Source organism: Glycine max, chromosome 17, assembly GCF_000004515.6.
Source record: "Glycine max cultivar Williams 82 chromosome 17, Glycine_max_v4.0, whole genome shotgun sequence".
Classification (NCBI taxonomy): Eukaryota; Viridiplantae; Streptophyta; class Magnoliopsida; order Fabales; family Fabaceae; genus Glycine; species Glycine max.
This window is the reverse complement of record NC_038253.2, coordinates 21,803,537-21,819,286: the sequence shown is the minus strand read 5'-3', so window position 1 is coordinate 21,819,286 and position 15,750 is coordinate 21,803,537.

The window sequence follows — 15,750 nt, the reverse complement described above, 5'->3', positions numbered from 1 at the left end:
TGGACCCTCAAGTGCAATCCTCCATTCTCCCTTTATTTCGGAGCCCCATGAAGGTCATTGCCTAGCGCTGTTCATGAGTCCTCCACCTTCGAGTGTGGAGCCCCGCGAATGTCATTGCCTTGCGCTATTCGCCAATTCTCCATTCTCCACTTTTTTCGGAGCCCAATGAATGTCATTGCCTAGTGCTGTTCATGTGTCCTCCACCTTCGAGTTTGGAGCTATGCTTCATGATTGCCTAAGTGTGGACCCTCTAGTGCAATCCTCCATTCTCTACTTTTTTCGGAGCCCCATGAATGTCATTGCCTAGCGCTGTTCATGTGTCCTCCACCTTTGAGTTTGGAGCTATATTTCATGATTGACTAAGTGTGGACCCTCAAGTGCAATCCTCCATTCACCACTTTTTTCGGAACCCCATGAATGTCATTGCCTACCGCTATTCATATGTCCTCCACCTTCGAGTGCGGAGCCCCGCGAATGTCATTGCCTAGCGCTATTCGCCAATTCTCCATTCTCCACTTTTTTCGGAGCCCCATGAATGTCATTGCCTAGTGTTGTTCATGTGCCCTCCACCTTCGAGTTTGGAGCTATGCTTCATGATTTCCTAAGTGTGGACCCTCTAGTGCAATCCTCCATTTTCCACTTTTTTCGGAGCCCCATGAATGTCATTGCCTAGCGCTGTTCATGTGTCCTCCACCTTCGAGTTTAGAGCTATGCTTCATGATTGCCTAAGTGTGGACCCTCTAGTGCAATCCTCCATTTTCCACTTTTTTCAGAGCCCCATGAATGTCATTGCCTAGCGCTGTTCATGTGTCCTACACCTTCGAGTTTAGAGCTATGCTTCATGATTGCCTAAGTGTGGACCCTCTAGTGCAATCCTCCATTCTCCACTTTTTTCGGAGCCCCATGAATGTCATTGCCTAGCGCTGTTCATGTGTCCTCCACCTTTGAGTTTAGAGCTATGCTTCATGATTGCCTAAGTGTGGACCCTCTAGTGCAATCCTCCATTCTCCACTTTTTTCGGAGCCCCATGAATGTCATTGCCTAGCGCTGTTCATGTGTCCTCCACCTTCGAGTTTGGAGCTATGCTTCATGATTGCCTAAATGTGGACCCTCAAGTGCAATCCTCAATTCTCCACTTTTTCGGAGTCTCATGAATGTCATTCCCTAGCGTTGTTCATGTGTCCTCCACCTTCGTGTTCGGAGCTATGCTTCATGATTGCCTAAGTGTGGACCCTCAAGTGCAATCGTCCATTCTCCACTTTTTTCGAAGCCCCGTGAATGTCATTGCCTAGCGCTGTTCATGTGTCCTCCACCTTCGAGTTTGGAGCTATGCTTCATGATTGCCTAAGTGTGGACCCTCTAGTGCAATCCTCCATTCTCCACTTTTTTCGGAGCCCCATGAATGTCATTGCCTAGCGCTGTTCATGTGTCCTCCACCTTCGAGTTTGGAGCTATGCTTCATGATTGCCTAAGTGTGGACCCTTAAGTGCAATCCTCCATTCTCCACTTTTTTCGGAGCCCCTTAAATGTCATTGCCTAGCGCTGTTCATGTGTCCTCCACCTTCGAGTTTGGAGCTATGTTTAATGATTGCCTAAGTGTGGACCCTTAAGTGCAATCCTCCATTCTCCACTTTTTTCGGAGCCCCGTGAATGTCATTGCCTAGCGCTGTTCATTTGTCCTCCACCTTTGAGTTTGGAGCTATGCTTCATGATTGCCTAAGTGTGGACCCTCAAGTGTAATCCTCCATTCTCCACTTTTTTCGGAGCCCCATGAATGTCATTGCCTAGCGCTGTTCATGTGTCCTCCACCTTCGAGTGTGGAGCCCCACGAATGTCATTGCCTAGCGCTTTTCGCCAATTCTCCATTCTCCATTGTTATTCGGAGACCCATGAATGTCATTGCCTAGCGCTGTTCATGTGTCCTCCATTATCAAGCGCGGAGCCTCTGGTGACTGGGAAATATGTTTTTCTGTTATTTTCCGGATCGGTTCCGTTGCCAAGCATGTGTATATGTGTATATGTATATAATATTCGTTGTTCTTGTTGTTGTTTGTTTTTTGTTTTGTGTTGTACAGCAAAAAAAAGGAGTAGAGACGAGAATCGTCATCACGGAAAGGGCAGGATGGACGAAATCAGTGTCTTATCTTTGCTTTCCTCTTATCTCCGATGAGAGGTATGTAAAGAGGGGCAACTGTCATACCCTAATTTCGTCCGGGGATTATTATTTGATGATATACAACCTTTGATTGGCCGCTTCGAGATATTTGGCACCCTTTGTTGCACAATATGTGAAGTCCCAAGACGTGCCGAAAATCAAAAGGAAGCAGGCTTACGCGATCCGTGAAAATTCCGTAATGTGACGGAAATCGAAAGGAGGTGTTTTTCGCAATCCGTGAGTTTTCGTAACTTCTTCGAAAGCTAAAAAAGAGTAAATACATAATCCGTGAAGATTCGTAACCTTGCGGAAGGAAAATAAGTATCATTACGAAATTCATAAAGTTTCGTAACGTTACGGAAAAAGAATTACCAAAAAAGGTGAAGGGGGTGCATTTAGTAAAAAGCGGGGTACAAATAGCAATCAGGCCCACTTGGGCCTTCCAGATTCTTCCTCCAAAAGGCTGTTGCTTCTGGAGGAAGCAACCTTGCTCAACTGGGCGAGCTGAGCTCGCCTGGGCGAGCTGGGTGGCAAGCTCCTCCCCTATTTTGCTATAAATAGGGGGAGGAGTGAAGGGAGAAGGGGTTCAGCCTTCTTGGCACTTCTTATTCTCTCGAAATTGCTGAGGAAAATTATTTCCGTGAAGAAAATCCAAGCCGAGGCGCTTCCGTAACGTTTTCGTAACGTTTCCGTGAGTAATTACGTGAAGATTGTCGACCGTTCTTCAACATTCATCGTTCGTTCTTTGTTTTCTTCAGTCTTCAATGGGTAAGTACCTCAAACCAAGCTTTTCAATTCATTCTATGTACCCATGGTGGTCCCCATTTGTTTTGTGTATTTTTATTCTCGTTTTCATTCGCTTTCTATACCCCATTTTGACGTGCTTCAGTCATTTATTTAAGTTGTTTCTCGCCTAATCTAAAAATAAAATAAATTTCCACCGATCATTTGAATTGTATCATTCGTTAATTTCTGTGAAAATGAATTCTGACCGTTCGTCGTGCCGTAACCACGTCGGAAATAAGAAAAGAGGTAAAATAATAATATAATAATCAGAAAAAAATACCTTTTAGTAGAATAAAGCGAAAAATCAATCGGACATTTTCTCTTTGGGATTTCTCATTCTTAATTGAATTGACTAATAACTAAAGTGAAACTAAGGCTAAAATCAACTCGCCTAGTCAAGCTCGTCCACAAAAATAGGGTTTTGAAAGTTTATCATTTCAATTTCTTACCAAGTAAAATGGATCATTTTTAAGGTCCAACGCCTTAAAATGATCATCTTTCAAGTAAAAAGAATCACTTGATTCACGCATAAGAAAGACCTACGTAGGTCTGATTTCCTCTTCGACGGAGGGTACGTAGGAGCAAAAGCCCCGCTTTTGTCGACCTCAAAAAATAAAAAGAAATAAAAGTTAAGGTAACACAATTCCACAATTCTTAAAAATAGGCTGTTGTCCTTTGGGACAAACGTGAGAGGTGCTAATACCTTCCTCAAACGTAAATACAACTCCCGAACTTAGAATTTTCATTTCGACCGGTTTCCTTCGGTTTTTCCGACGTTTTCCACAAATAAACGTTGGTGGCGACTCCGCGCATCTTTCCTCCTTTGGAAAGCGCACCCGTGAGCCTCGCCTTCGCTCGCCCGCAAAGGGCACGTTGCGACATTGTGGAATTGGGCTTAGCGGCTCGCTAAGCCCATTCTGCAGAGAAAATTGGATCTATGTTCACTCGCTAAGCGCGTGGCTATCGCTCTTAGCACATGAGTAAATTTTCCTAAGGCGCGCTAAGCGAGTCACTTGCGCTAAGTGTTTTGCCCTCTAGGAATACTACTTGTTTGTGTGGATGCGAAATCTACTGGCAAGTGCACCAGGTCGTCAAGTAAATAATTTAAACAATGTGAAGCGAGTATCGAACTCAGGGAACTTGTTCATTTGGTAAAGGTTTGTTCAATAAGCAGGCATTTGCAAATAGAAATCATGATTGTGACTAAAAGTAAAAGTATGTTCTATTCTAATTACAAAGAAATAAATGTGAGCAAGTGTGAAAACAGATATCTAAAGGCGTTGGGTCCTCTTACTGAGAAAATTAATGCAATTAAGGATGTTTCTCTAATTAAAGATGTTTTTGTGTTCTATGCTAAAGGCTCAAGTACTAAACATCGATGTCTCGTGAGTTTAGTGTAATTCTAATTAAACTTCGTTCGCAGATGTCTCTTGTTGAACTTAGCTTAATTGAATAGCTTTATGATCACAGCATAATAAAAACTAAATTACCGCTCTGTGTCCAGACATACGGTAACCTAATCCTGCTCTATCAAGTTCTAAGGAGACAATACATCTTTCAATGCTAAAGCCCTTAACAGTACACACACATGGGTGATCAAGCCACAAGCATGCAATAATAAGGTGCTGATAGAAACAATGAACACATAAAACAACCTTAATTAGATAGGGGAAAAGTTTACCTCAATTACTCAGCAAGAATCCCCAACTAAGGGTTTAGCCTTCGATAGCAAGGAAGCTCCTTTTACAATGAAGAAAAGGAATTAAGAGAAAATGCTTGCTTACAAAGGAGTGAGGATGTATCCTCCACCTCTAGGAACCTCACAATCACTCAAAAACTCACAAATCTTCCTAAAAGATCAAAACTTGGCTTCTTTGCTTTGTTCTTTGCCTCTGTATATTTCACTCTTCAAGCTCTGATGGCTATTCTATGCTCTTTCTCTAGACTTCTCTCTTCTCTTCTGCTATTCTAGGCTTAAAAAACGCTTGTTGACCTCGACGTTGCGCTTAGCGCCATTCTTGCGCTTAGCGTGAGTAAGTGAATAATCGCTCAGCGCCAAACTCGCGCTAAGTCTGGAAGGTGACAAACGACTCGCTGAGCGAGTTGATGACACACTGAGCACGTGCCTGCGTGACAGATTCCCTTCCAGATTCTTCATATCCTCTAAGCGCGTTGATGCCTCGCTTAGCGGATGACACTCGCTAAGCGCATTGAGCTCGCTGAGCGAGACATCAACTTTAACACTTCTTCAAAATAACTTCTTTTTGCCTGAAATTGAAGAGAAATTGACATTAATTCCATACATAAGGCTTCTATTGGGCATAGATAAAAACAAAGCAAAATTTATTTACAATCCTACAAAAGGAACCATAAATTAGGGAAAATATATACATTTTGTAAAAATTTTCTATACAAAAGTTAGTCGTATAAGATGACTAACACTAAGCGCCCAGTCTAATTTTCAGTTTTATTTTCTGCTTTTTAATTTGAATAAATTCCTGTCTAATCTTGAGTTTTGATTCTTTTGTATTGCAGATGGCTTCCCGTAAGAGAAAAGCCATAGCTTCAGTGTCTCAGGCCTGATATGATAGATCAAGATTTATATCACAACAAGCTTGGGACCGTTACTCAGATAATGTGCTTGCCAGGAACATTCTGCCAGAAAGAAATGTCAAGTTGTATATCAATGAGTTTGATGATTTTAGAAGAGAATTGATTAGAAGAAACTGGCATAAATAGCTAACCAACTTGACTGAGGGAAGCATTGATGTGGCAATTGTGAAGGAATTTTATGCAAATCTATATGTCCCTAAGGACAAAGAACCAAAGCAAGTAAGGGTTCGAGGGCACCTGATAAAATTTTATGCTGATTCCCTCAACACCTTTTTGGAGACTCTAGTGGTCGTGGAGCAAAGGGGGATCTTGCCCTCTTACTCCAAGTTTGCTAGATTAAGGCTTGATCCTCAAGAGCTTGCAGCCCGGTTGTGTCTCCCTGGGAGAGGATTTGTACTTAATGTCGAGGGTCTGTCATGGAAGCTCTTGAGGAAAGATCTTACTACTCTAGCCCAAACCTGGAGTGTTCTATCTTATTCTAACTTGGCCCCGACATCCCATACTTCTAATCTTAATCTGGATAGGGACAAGTTAGTCTACGGGCTTGTAATAAAGATGAACATGAACTTAGGATCACTTATTTTTGGTCAGATTTCACTCATTGCTCAATCCAACTCCTCGCGGCTTGGATTTCCAGCCCTGATTACTGCCTTGTGCATGGCCCGAGGAGTCACCTCAGATTCTCTTACCTTCGAGTCACTCGGCCTAGCCATTCATTTGGCCTATATTAAGAAGAATTGTTGGAACCTTGATGACCTTTTGTTCACTTTTCCAGGGACCCAGAAATCTAGGGCTAGAAGATCTGAGGCCCCATCTCCTTCAGCTGCCCCTGCTCCCCCTACTTCGGCTCCCTCTACTTCTGCTCTTCCTTCACCACCAGCAACTCCAGTTCTTCTAGGTCCCTCTGCTCAGACCTTAGAGCCTTTGATCTCTTTGTTGCAAAGCCTGCATTAGGGCCAACTCCTAATCATGCAGAGTTTGCAGGATATGGTCCAGCAGCGGCTACTTATGAGCGAGGAGGAGTTTTTGCAGAAGGTGGCCTGGCCAAGAGTCCATCCTTTTCCTTTGGGAGGGGGTGAGGCCTCTGCAGCCCCAGAGCCTCAGTTGGACTAGGAGGATGACATTCTAGAGGCCTTAGAGCCCATTTCGTCGGAGCCTTTCATTGTTGAGACTAGTCAAGCCATTCCACAAGAGGGTGTTGCAGCAGTTACCCCACAGGTGACTCCGCAACCTCCACCAGTGCCTACCACTTCAGCACTGGACCTGTCATATCCTCAGCTTGAGCCATCTGCACCAGTGCTAGACTTGCCTCTTTCTCAAGATTCACCTGCAGGCACTACTGTGTTGGACCTGGATGATTATGCCATGGACTCTGCACAAGATCATTAACAGGATCGGGATTTTTATTTCCCTGCTTTTTGAACAATTTTAATATTATCTCATCTTTAGTACATTTTATAATTTAGATTTATGTTTATATTTCAGCTTTTAAATTTCAATTTATATTTTTTATTTTGGTTGATAGCTTGTACAAAGCTTGATTGAATAGTGCACTTATATTATCGAGTGGTTTGATGCTTGATTTTGAAATTTAGTGTTTGCTGATTGGTTTGAAGTGATCAATTGAATGATGTGAGTGAATTGAAATGTGTAGATCATATGCCTTGAATGAGCATGCAATCATTAGAAGAGAAAGAACATAGAATTAGGATCATGACTGGAAATGTTAGTCAGTTTGACAATTTGATTGTGAAGGTACTCATTAGCCACACCCCGGTGAAAGTGTGATCGTTAATTGTGAGAGAACAACTAATATTGAGTAATGATTTTTTGCATGAATCTCTGACTATGGAATGAATGCGTGAAATTGAAGATGATGAAGGCCATGTTTTGATTGAAGATAGCCACTTAGCTAAAAAGCTTACCTTGTGCATGATTGATTTATCCCTTGCACCCATTTCGAGCTGAAAGTATGATTGTTTGATTAAACCTTGAGCCTATACAATTTATCTCCTTCTACCTTGTCTTAGGTTGTAGGTGAGCATCATTCATAAAAGGAAATTTTGGTTCAAAGTAAATTTGCCCAAATTTGGGGAAATTATGGGTTGAAAGCTTGTAATGGTAAGAAAAGAGCAACACACACAGGCATCTAATAAGCAGCAAGTATTTTAAAAAAAAAATGTAAGTATAAAATAAAAGTGTGTGATTCTATTTAAGAAAAAGAAAAACTAACTGCGGAAAGGCAAGTAATAGAGCTGGAATATAAAGAAAAAGGTTGATTTATGGATGAATGCTCTCTTAGAACCTAATTTATTGCATCCTAGAAAAACCATGAATTGATTGCAGCCCAGCCTCGTTACAAGCCTAGTAAAGTCCTTCGGATTTAGTTTGTGTGTTCTTGACTGTATGGCATGAGATGAATTGCAAAGATTGAGACTTATGTTGGTTGTTGATTGATGGATAACCTAAACACTTGTGCTTGAGTGAAACAGTGATCGTGAGGCTTTGGGTGATGATCCTTCCTTGATATCTTTCATTCTTACTAGCTTATTTCAGTCGTGTTTCTTAATAATCATGTTCATATCTTTTAAAAGCTGCATGTCTTGTGAGAAGCTGTGATTGAAGCATTGTATGCCATTAATTTCATGTGATTGAATTCTTTGGAGCAAACACCTTGTGAATAACCCCTGTGATTTTGTCTCTTGAGGACAAGGGAGTTGTTCTTTCTCTGCTTGAGGACAAGCAAAATTGTAAATTTGGGGGAGTTTGTTAGTCGTCTTATACAAATAACTTTTGTATAGAAAACTTTTACAAAATGTATATATTTTCCCCAACTTATGGTTCTTTTTGTAGGATTGTAAATAAATTTTGCTTTGTTTTTATATGTGCTCAATAGAAGCCTTGTGTATGGAATTAATGTCGGTTTCTCTTCAATTTCAGGCAAAAAGAAGTTATTTTGAAGAAGTGCTAAAGTTGATGTCTCGCTAAGCGAGCTCAATGTGTTTAGCGAGTGTGATGTGCTAAGCGAGGCATCAATGCGCTTAGCGGATAGGAGGAATCTAGAAGGGAATCTATCACGCAGGCACACGCTCAGCACGTCATCAGCTCGCTCAGCGAGTCGTTTGTCACCTTCTAGGCTTAGCGCGAGTTTGGCACTAAGCGGAAATTCACTTACTCATGCTGAGCGCGAGAATGGCGCTAAGTGCGATGTCGAGGTCAGTAAGCCCTTTTTAAGCCTGACTTGCAGAGAATAAGAGAGAGGTCTGAATAGGTCAAAAGAGAGTGCGGTGATTTATTTTTTATTATGTCGGGATCATAAAGTTGTTCAATTAAGCTAAGTTCAACAAGAGACATCTGCGAACAAAGTTTAATTAGGATTAGTCTAAACTCACGAGACATCGGTGTTTAGTACTTGAGCCTTCAGCATAGAACACAAAAACATCTTTAATTAGAGAAACATCCTTAATTGCATCAATTTGCCTAGTAAGAGGACCCAACGCCTTTAGATATCTATTTTCACACTTACTTGCTCACATTTATTGCTTTGTAATTAGAATAGAACATACTTTTACTTTCATTCACAATCATGATTACCATTTGCAAATGCCTACTTATTGAACAAACTTTTACCAAATGAACTAGTTCCCTGAGTTCGATAATCGGTTCGCACCATTTTAATTACTTACTTGATGATCCGGTGCACTTGCCGATAGATTTCACATCCACACAAACAAGTAGTACCCCGGAGTGCAAGAAACACTGATCTACGAATGACCCTTCTTATTTGAATTCTACCTCTTCAAGTCTCCATCATCCCGATCTCTCTTTACGAGGTTGCCTGTCCAAAGAAAATAGAACCTCTTCTAGTTCAAGGTTGGAATCCTCAAATCAATCAAAATATGATTTATAGTTCACTATTCTTATGATAAGCAGTTATGTCTTGTTCATGACATTAGAAATATGAGAATGAAAATAAGAAAATAGAACATCTACGGCAGATTTTATACCCCAAATCATTTATACTTATGAAACTAAGCTGGCAAACCCCTCTTTAATGGAACAAAGGGGATCCGTAGGGCGGACTCACTCACAAACTGGATAGGTAGCTTGGAATTCTAGTGCTAGTTCAGTTCCATTGGGGAAGGAAAGCAAGAAATTACGATTGCCCATTAGTAAGGGTAGGCGGAATAAAGGCATGTGCATTTAATATTTATGATATCGGAGTAGCAGCTGTTAGGAGTTAGCACGAATGAGATTTTTTGCGGTTCTCTCTCTTTTCCCTTATTCATGGGTAAGTTTTAGAGGGGAGAAGACAACTTCCAAATTCTCCGAGAAAGGAAACTAGTGTGCTCTTTAATGGAAGAATGCACAGTTTGGACAAAAAGGCTCTTTTTTGGACAAATGGACAGTTAATCCATTAGTTATGTGAAAGAAGGGCTTGTTTGCAACGGGAAATGGCATAGGTTTTTCTCAGATGTGGGATTATCGGTCTTTACTGTATTGCTAAGAGTTAGCACAGGATTGGTAGGTGAGACATCAATTGAATTAACGACAAGGATATGATTTTATTAAAAAAGGCTATCCAATTGGCTAAGGGACATAGCTAAGGAAAAACTTTTATCCAACTCATCAAAGATGTCCAGAAGGAACTGCAAGAGATGAGACAATTTTTTTCACTAAAGGATCGAAGTATCCGTAATAGGATGAATAAAGACTTACCTTTGAAAGCCTGCCGTAAAGCTTTCCTTTTGTCCACTCCAGTCTCTACCTGTTACAAGTCCATGTTTAACCAGACATCTCTCTTATATATGTTAGGACCAAACTCAACTGATTTAACTCAAACAATCACGACTTCTTCAATGGGTGAAGAAGTCAAACTCTCTTTCTTCATTCAATATCTATCTAGCCTGCTAACGATGCTCTTTCTTATGTTATTTACCCTTCATTACTTCCACGGCTTTGAGTGAAGCTCCTCGCTTTCAGCCTATTGGAACTAAAGGAGCTTTAGACTCTAGTTAGATAGCTTTCTATTCAAGTCTATCTCCCAAAAGGCAGCCATGTTGTCATACCCTAATTTCGTCCGGGGACCTTTGCTTGTTTGGTCCTTGTAAGGTGCTTGGCACCCATCATTAGGCAATTTGTGAAATTCCGGGACGTGCCGGAAAACAAAAGAAAACATTGATGCACAATCCGTAAGGTTCCGTGACACCCCTGAAATCAAATGGAAGCATCGTTGCAAAATTAGTGAGGTTCCGTAACATTTCGTAAGTCAAAAGGGGGATGATTATGTAATCCACAAGGTTCCGTAACATTACGGAAAGAAAACAAGTATCGTTACGAAATTTGTAAGTTTCCGTAGCTTTACGAAAAAAAGAATCACCAAAAAAAAGGCAGGGGTGTACTTAGTAAAAATGGGGGTGCAAATAGAAACCAGGCCCACTTGGGCCCTCCAGAAGACTCCTTCAGAAGACTGTTGCTTCTGGAGGAAGCAACCCTGCTCGCCTGGGCGAGCTGGGTGGCAAGCTTCTCCCCCAATTTTCTATAAATAGGGGGAGAAGTGAAGTGGAAAAGGGTTCAGCCCCTTAGGCACTTCTCTCTCTTTCGAATTTGCTTGGAAAAATTGTTTCCGTGAAGAAAATCTAAGCCGAGGCGCTTCCGAAACGTTTTCGTAACGTTTCCGTAAGGAATTTCGCGAAGGTTTCGACCGTTCTTCGACGTTCTTCATCCGTTCTTCATCGTTCTTCGATCTTCAACGGGTAAGTACCTCGAACCAAGCTTTTCGATTCATTCTATGTACCCGTGGTGGTCCACATTGTGTTTTGTGTATTTTTATTCTCGTTTTATTTACTTTTTATACCCCCTTTTGACGTGCTTAAGCCATTTTATTTAAGTCATTTCTCGCTTAACCTAAAAATAAAATAAATTTCCACCGATCGTTTGAATTGTATTATCCGTTAACTTCGGTTAAAATGAATTCCGACCGTTCGGTCGTGCCGTAACCACGCTGGAAATCAAAAAGTGGTAAAATAATAATATAATAATAAAAAATACCTTTTAGTAAAATAAAGCGAAAAATCAATTGGACGTTTTATCTTTGGGATTTCTCATTCTTAATCGAATTGACTAATAACTAAGGTGAAACTAAGGCTAAAATCAACTCGCCTAGTCAAGCTCGTCCATAAAAATAGGTTTTTGAAGTTTGTCATTTCAATTTATTACTAAGTAAAATGGATCATTTTCAAGGTCCAACGCCTTAAAATTATCACCTCTTAAGTAAAAAAGAAATCACTTGATAAAGAAAGAACTACGTAGGTCTGATTTCCCCATCGCAATTGAGGAATACGTAGGAGCAAAGGAAAACACCCTTGTCGACCACAAAAAGAGTAAAAATATAAAAAGGGTATAAAGGATATAAAGACATAAAAAGGGAACATAAAAAATCAAAGTCATGTTTGCAGATTCGATTAAAGGCTGCCGTCCCTTGGGACGGACGTGTGGGGTGCTAATACCTTCCCCGTGCGTAAATACAACTCCCGAACCTTTCACTTAAAAGTTCGTAGATCGCGTCTTTTCCGGTTTTTCCGACGTTTTCCTCAAATAAACGTTGGTGGCGACTCCGCGCGTATTCCTTTCGTGGAACACGCATCCCGCGAGTCACGCGTCGCCCTCCCGCCGAAGGGTAGGTTGCGACAGTTGGCGACTCCACTGGGGACAGTTTTTAGAGAGTTAGGCCATTTAATCTTGTGCAATGTTTTACTGTGACTTACTCCTTTGTTGGGTTTCCCTTCATTATGTTGTTGTATATATAACTCATTGATGTTTTTTTTGTGCATTTTTAAGTGTACGCTTGAGGTAAATATTTATTCATTTGATACACACAAACACTAACATTCTTTGCACACACGGTGAGTTGAAAAAGGGCCCTATACCCGGGTTCGTGGGAACATAAGGAGTGGAGGTGAATCCGTGATCATGCTAGGTCTCCGACTTGCTTGATTACAGTGAACCCTCATCTAGAGTTTTTCTCTTTGAAAACATATTGTTGCTTGTAGTCCCTACTGCTGCAGTATGTTCTTCGAAGGGGATGATACCTCTAGAAACCATCAAGAGAGATATGACTACCTTGGGGGTTATTACTAAAATCCTAGTTAGTTCCCTCCCATATAGGTCCCTTTAAATAGGGGCACGGAGCAAACACACTGCGTGCCATTTTTCACACTGCCATGCATAAGTATCATATACCCTTTTGCTTATATTTGTTTGTGAGTATTGTCATACTATGTACATTTCCGTGTTGCGCCTTTCGCATTTGCATCGCACATGGGTTCTGTCTTGATCCCCTCTGTAAACAAACCAATGAAGGGTCAGTGTCACCGTTTTAAATACATACGTTGGGGAACTTTGCTACCCCTAGACGTTGTATCTAAGAAGGAGACAGTTTCTCGGGCTCCCGTATTCGTAAATTGCATCCGTGTCATATGCATTTCTTCATGCATTCATCCATTCCACCCATGATAGATGTCGGAGTTTTGATTCGCACTAGATTTTATTTCACTTTAGTAAAACATGGGATCAAGTCAAAAGCATCCGCTTAAAAAGAGGTTCAATCAAGTCAAAATCAAGAGCTTAGAGGTCACTAGTTTACGAGAGTTGGGGCAATTAATGGGTCAACTTCAACGGCAAGCCTTCCGCAAAGCCTATGGTAAGATTTGGGACCTAGCTAGGGTAGAAGTCTCCATGGAACCGATTGCATCCCTTTCCCGGTATTATGACCAGCCCCTAAGGTGCTTCACATTTGAGGACTTCCAGCTAGTGCCGACTGTGAAAGAGTTTGAAGAAATCCTGGGATGCCCACTGGGAGGAAGGAAGCCATATCTTTTCTCTGGGTTCTATCCCTCCACGACAAGAGTTGCCAAGGTAGTGAAAATTTCAGCACAAGAGTTGGACCGTGTAAAGCAAAACAGAAATGGAGTAGTCGAAGTACCAAGGAAGTGTTTGGAGGAAAGGGCAAAGGCCTTGGCAAAATCAAGGCGAATGGGCTTCTTTTATTGACATCTTGGCGCTTTTGATCTTTGGAGGTGTCCTCTTTCCAAATATGGAAGGGTTAGTGGACCTAGCAGTGATTGACGCTTTTCTCGCCTTTCATCATGGCAAGGAAAGCCCGGTCGTCGCCATTTTGGCCATGCATGACACGTTCGATCAGAGATGTGAAAAGAGCGGCGCAAGAATTGTTTGTTGTACACCAGCTCTTTATGTGTGGCTGGTTTCGCACCTTTTTCTCCAAGAAGGTAGGCCCGTCTATCCGCTACAAGGTCACTGCTCGTGCGTCGAAAAAAGAAAGACGAATTGGGACCAACTCTTGGCTAGCATAGAGGGGCGTCTGTTAATTGGTTCCCTCGCTAGAAGGAAGGAAGAATCAGGATTCTATCTTCATGCGAAGGATTTCCAAATGTTCCCTTAATGGGAACAAGGGGTTGTATAAATTATAATCATGTCCTCACCATAAGACAGCTTGGCTACCCCATGAGAGGAGCGCCATTAGACGAAAGCATCACGCCTTTCATTACACGGGGTTTCAGTGACCCCAATGCAAAGGTACTCCAAGGAGTTCGCAAGGCATGTGATGCGGTGTGAAGAAAGGACAGAGAGCTTAGGGGAAGCAGTAATGGGATCATCGGCGACTATCATAAGTGGCTGAGAGTCCGGACACAAGGATTGGATTGGCTCCCAAATCTAAAGACTGTGAGAGACGATGAGGTTAAAGCTTCGGAAGAAAGTGATGAGGTACAAGCCCTAAAGGCAGAGCTTGAAAGAGCCCGGGTAGTCAAAGAGAAGTTCAAGTCTATAGCCATCAAAGTCTGAAGAGAGTATGATGAACTAAGGGACGTCAATATGGCCACCGCTAAAGCCTTGGAACGAGAAACCAAGAAGGCCCGAAAGGAAGAACACAACCAAAACAAAGTTTTGAGGGGCTTTATAGGGCAGCAATAGTGAGCTCAAGCTCCGAAGAGGTGAAAGGAATCATCACGGGTCAAAGGCATGATCTTGAAGGACGAGCTAAAGGCTTGCCTTAGGTCGAAAAGAAATTTGTCCCAACAGTTAAGCGAGATTGAAGGGAATATGTGGGCCATCATCGATGAGTGCAAAGAGAAGCTAAATCTAGCAGCGACTCACGAGCAAAGGCTAGAGGATGAGTACGCCAAGATATCAGCAGAAAGGGAAGCAAGGGAAAGGGTAGTTGATTCATTGCACCAAGAGGCAACAATGTGGATGGATCAATTTGCTCTTACTTTGAACAGGAGTCAAGAACTTCCCCGATTGCTAACCAAGGCCAAAGCAATGGCGGACACCTACTCCGCCCCCGAGGAGATCCACAGACTTCTCAGCTATTGTCAGCATATGATAGACTTAATGGACCATATGATTAGAAACTACTAGGAAGTTTGTATTGTCGCTCAGATCTTGACTAGTTATAACTTTTTGAATAAGATGAATTTATCCCACGTTTTTACTCCAAAAATCAGTGCGAATCAAGTCACTCCCGCATTTTATCTCTAGCATGCATTGTATGTTGGTCTCGTCCTTTGTCACGGGAAGCCGGAAGGTCCATATCACCTTCTTAACTGTACACATAGGGCACTGCGCCCCCAAATGCACAAGTAAGAAGAGATAATTTTTCGGGCTCTCGTGTCCGTAAATGCATTCATATCATGCATCGCATAAACATCTCTTCATGGCATCATAATGAACATATTGTTCCTGCATTTGTCTGTTATCATATTACAGCCTCACATTTTGCATGAGTCATGGCATCATCATGCATATGCGTTCAACAAACTTTTTGATCTGCAAAATTGCATACCATTTGTTTTCATGTTTGCTCATCCTTGCATTTTCCTCTACAAAACAAAAACAAAAAAGGGGAAGCGTGAAACTTCACACTACATTCTTAGTTGCATGTGTTAGGCACCATGAGCCAACCATGTTGGGATCATAAACCCATTTCTAAAAAAAAAAAAAAACACACAACAACAAAACAAAATAATTGAACATGGTACCTAATGCATGGTTCACTAGGAAATGGTGTTTCTTCGGGCATCTCAATTTCATAATTACATTTTCCATGCATAGCTTAAAGTATGCCCGAGTCATTCATCCCTATGAGATGTTGTTGAAGTATTGGCGATCAGAATTGC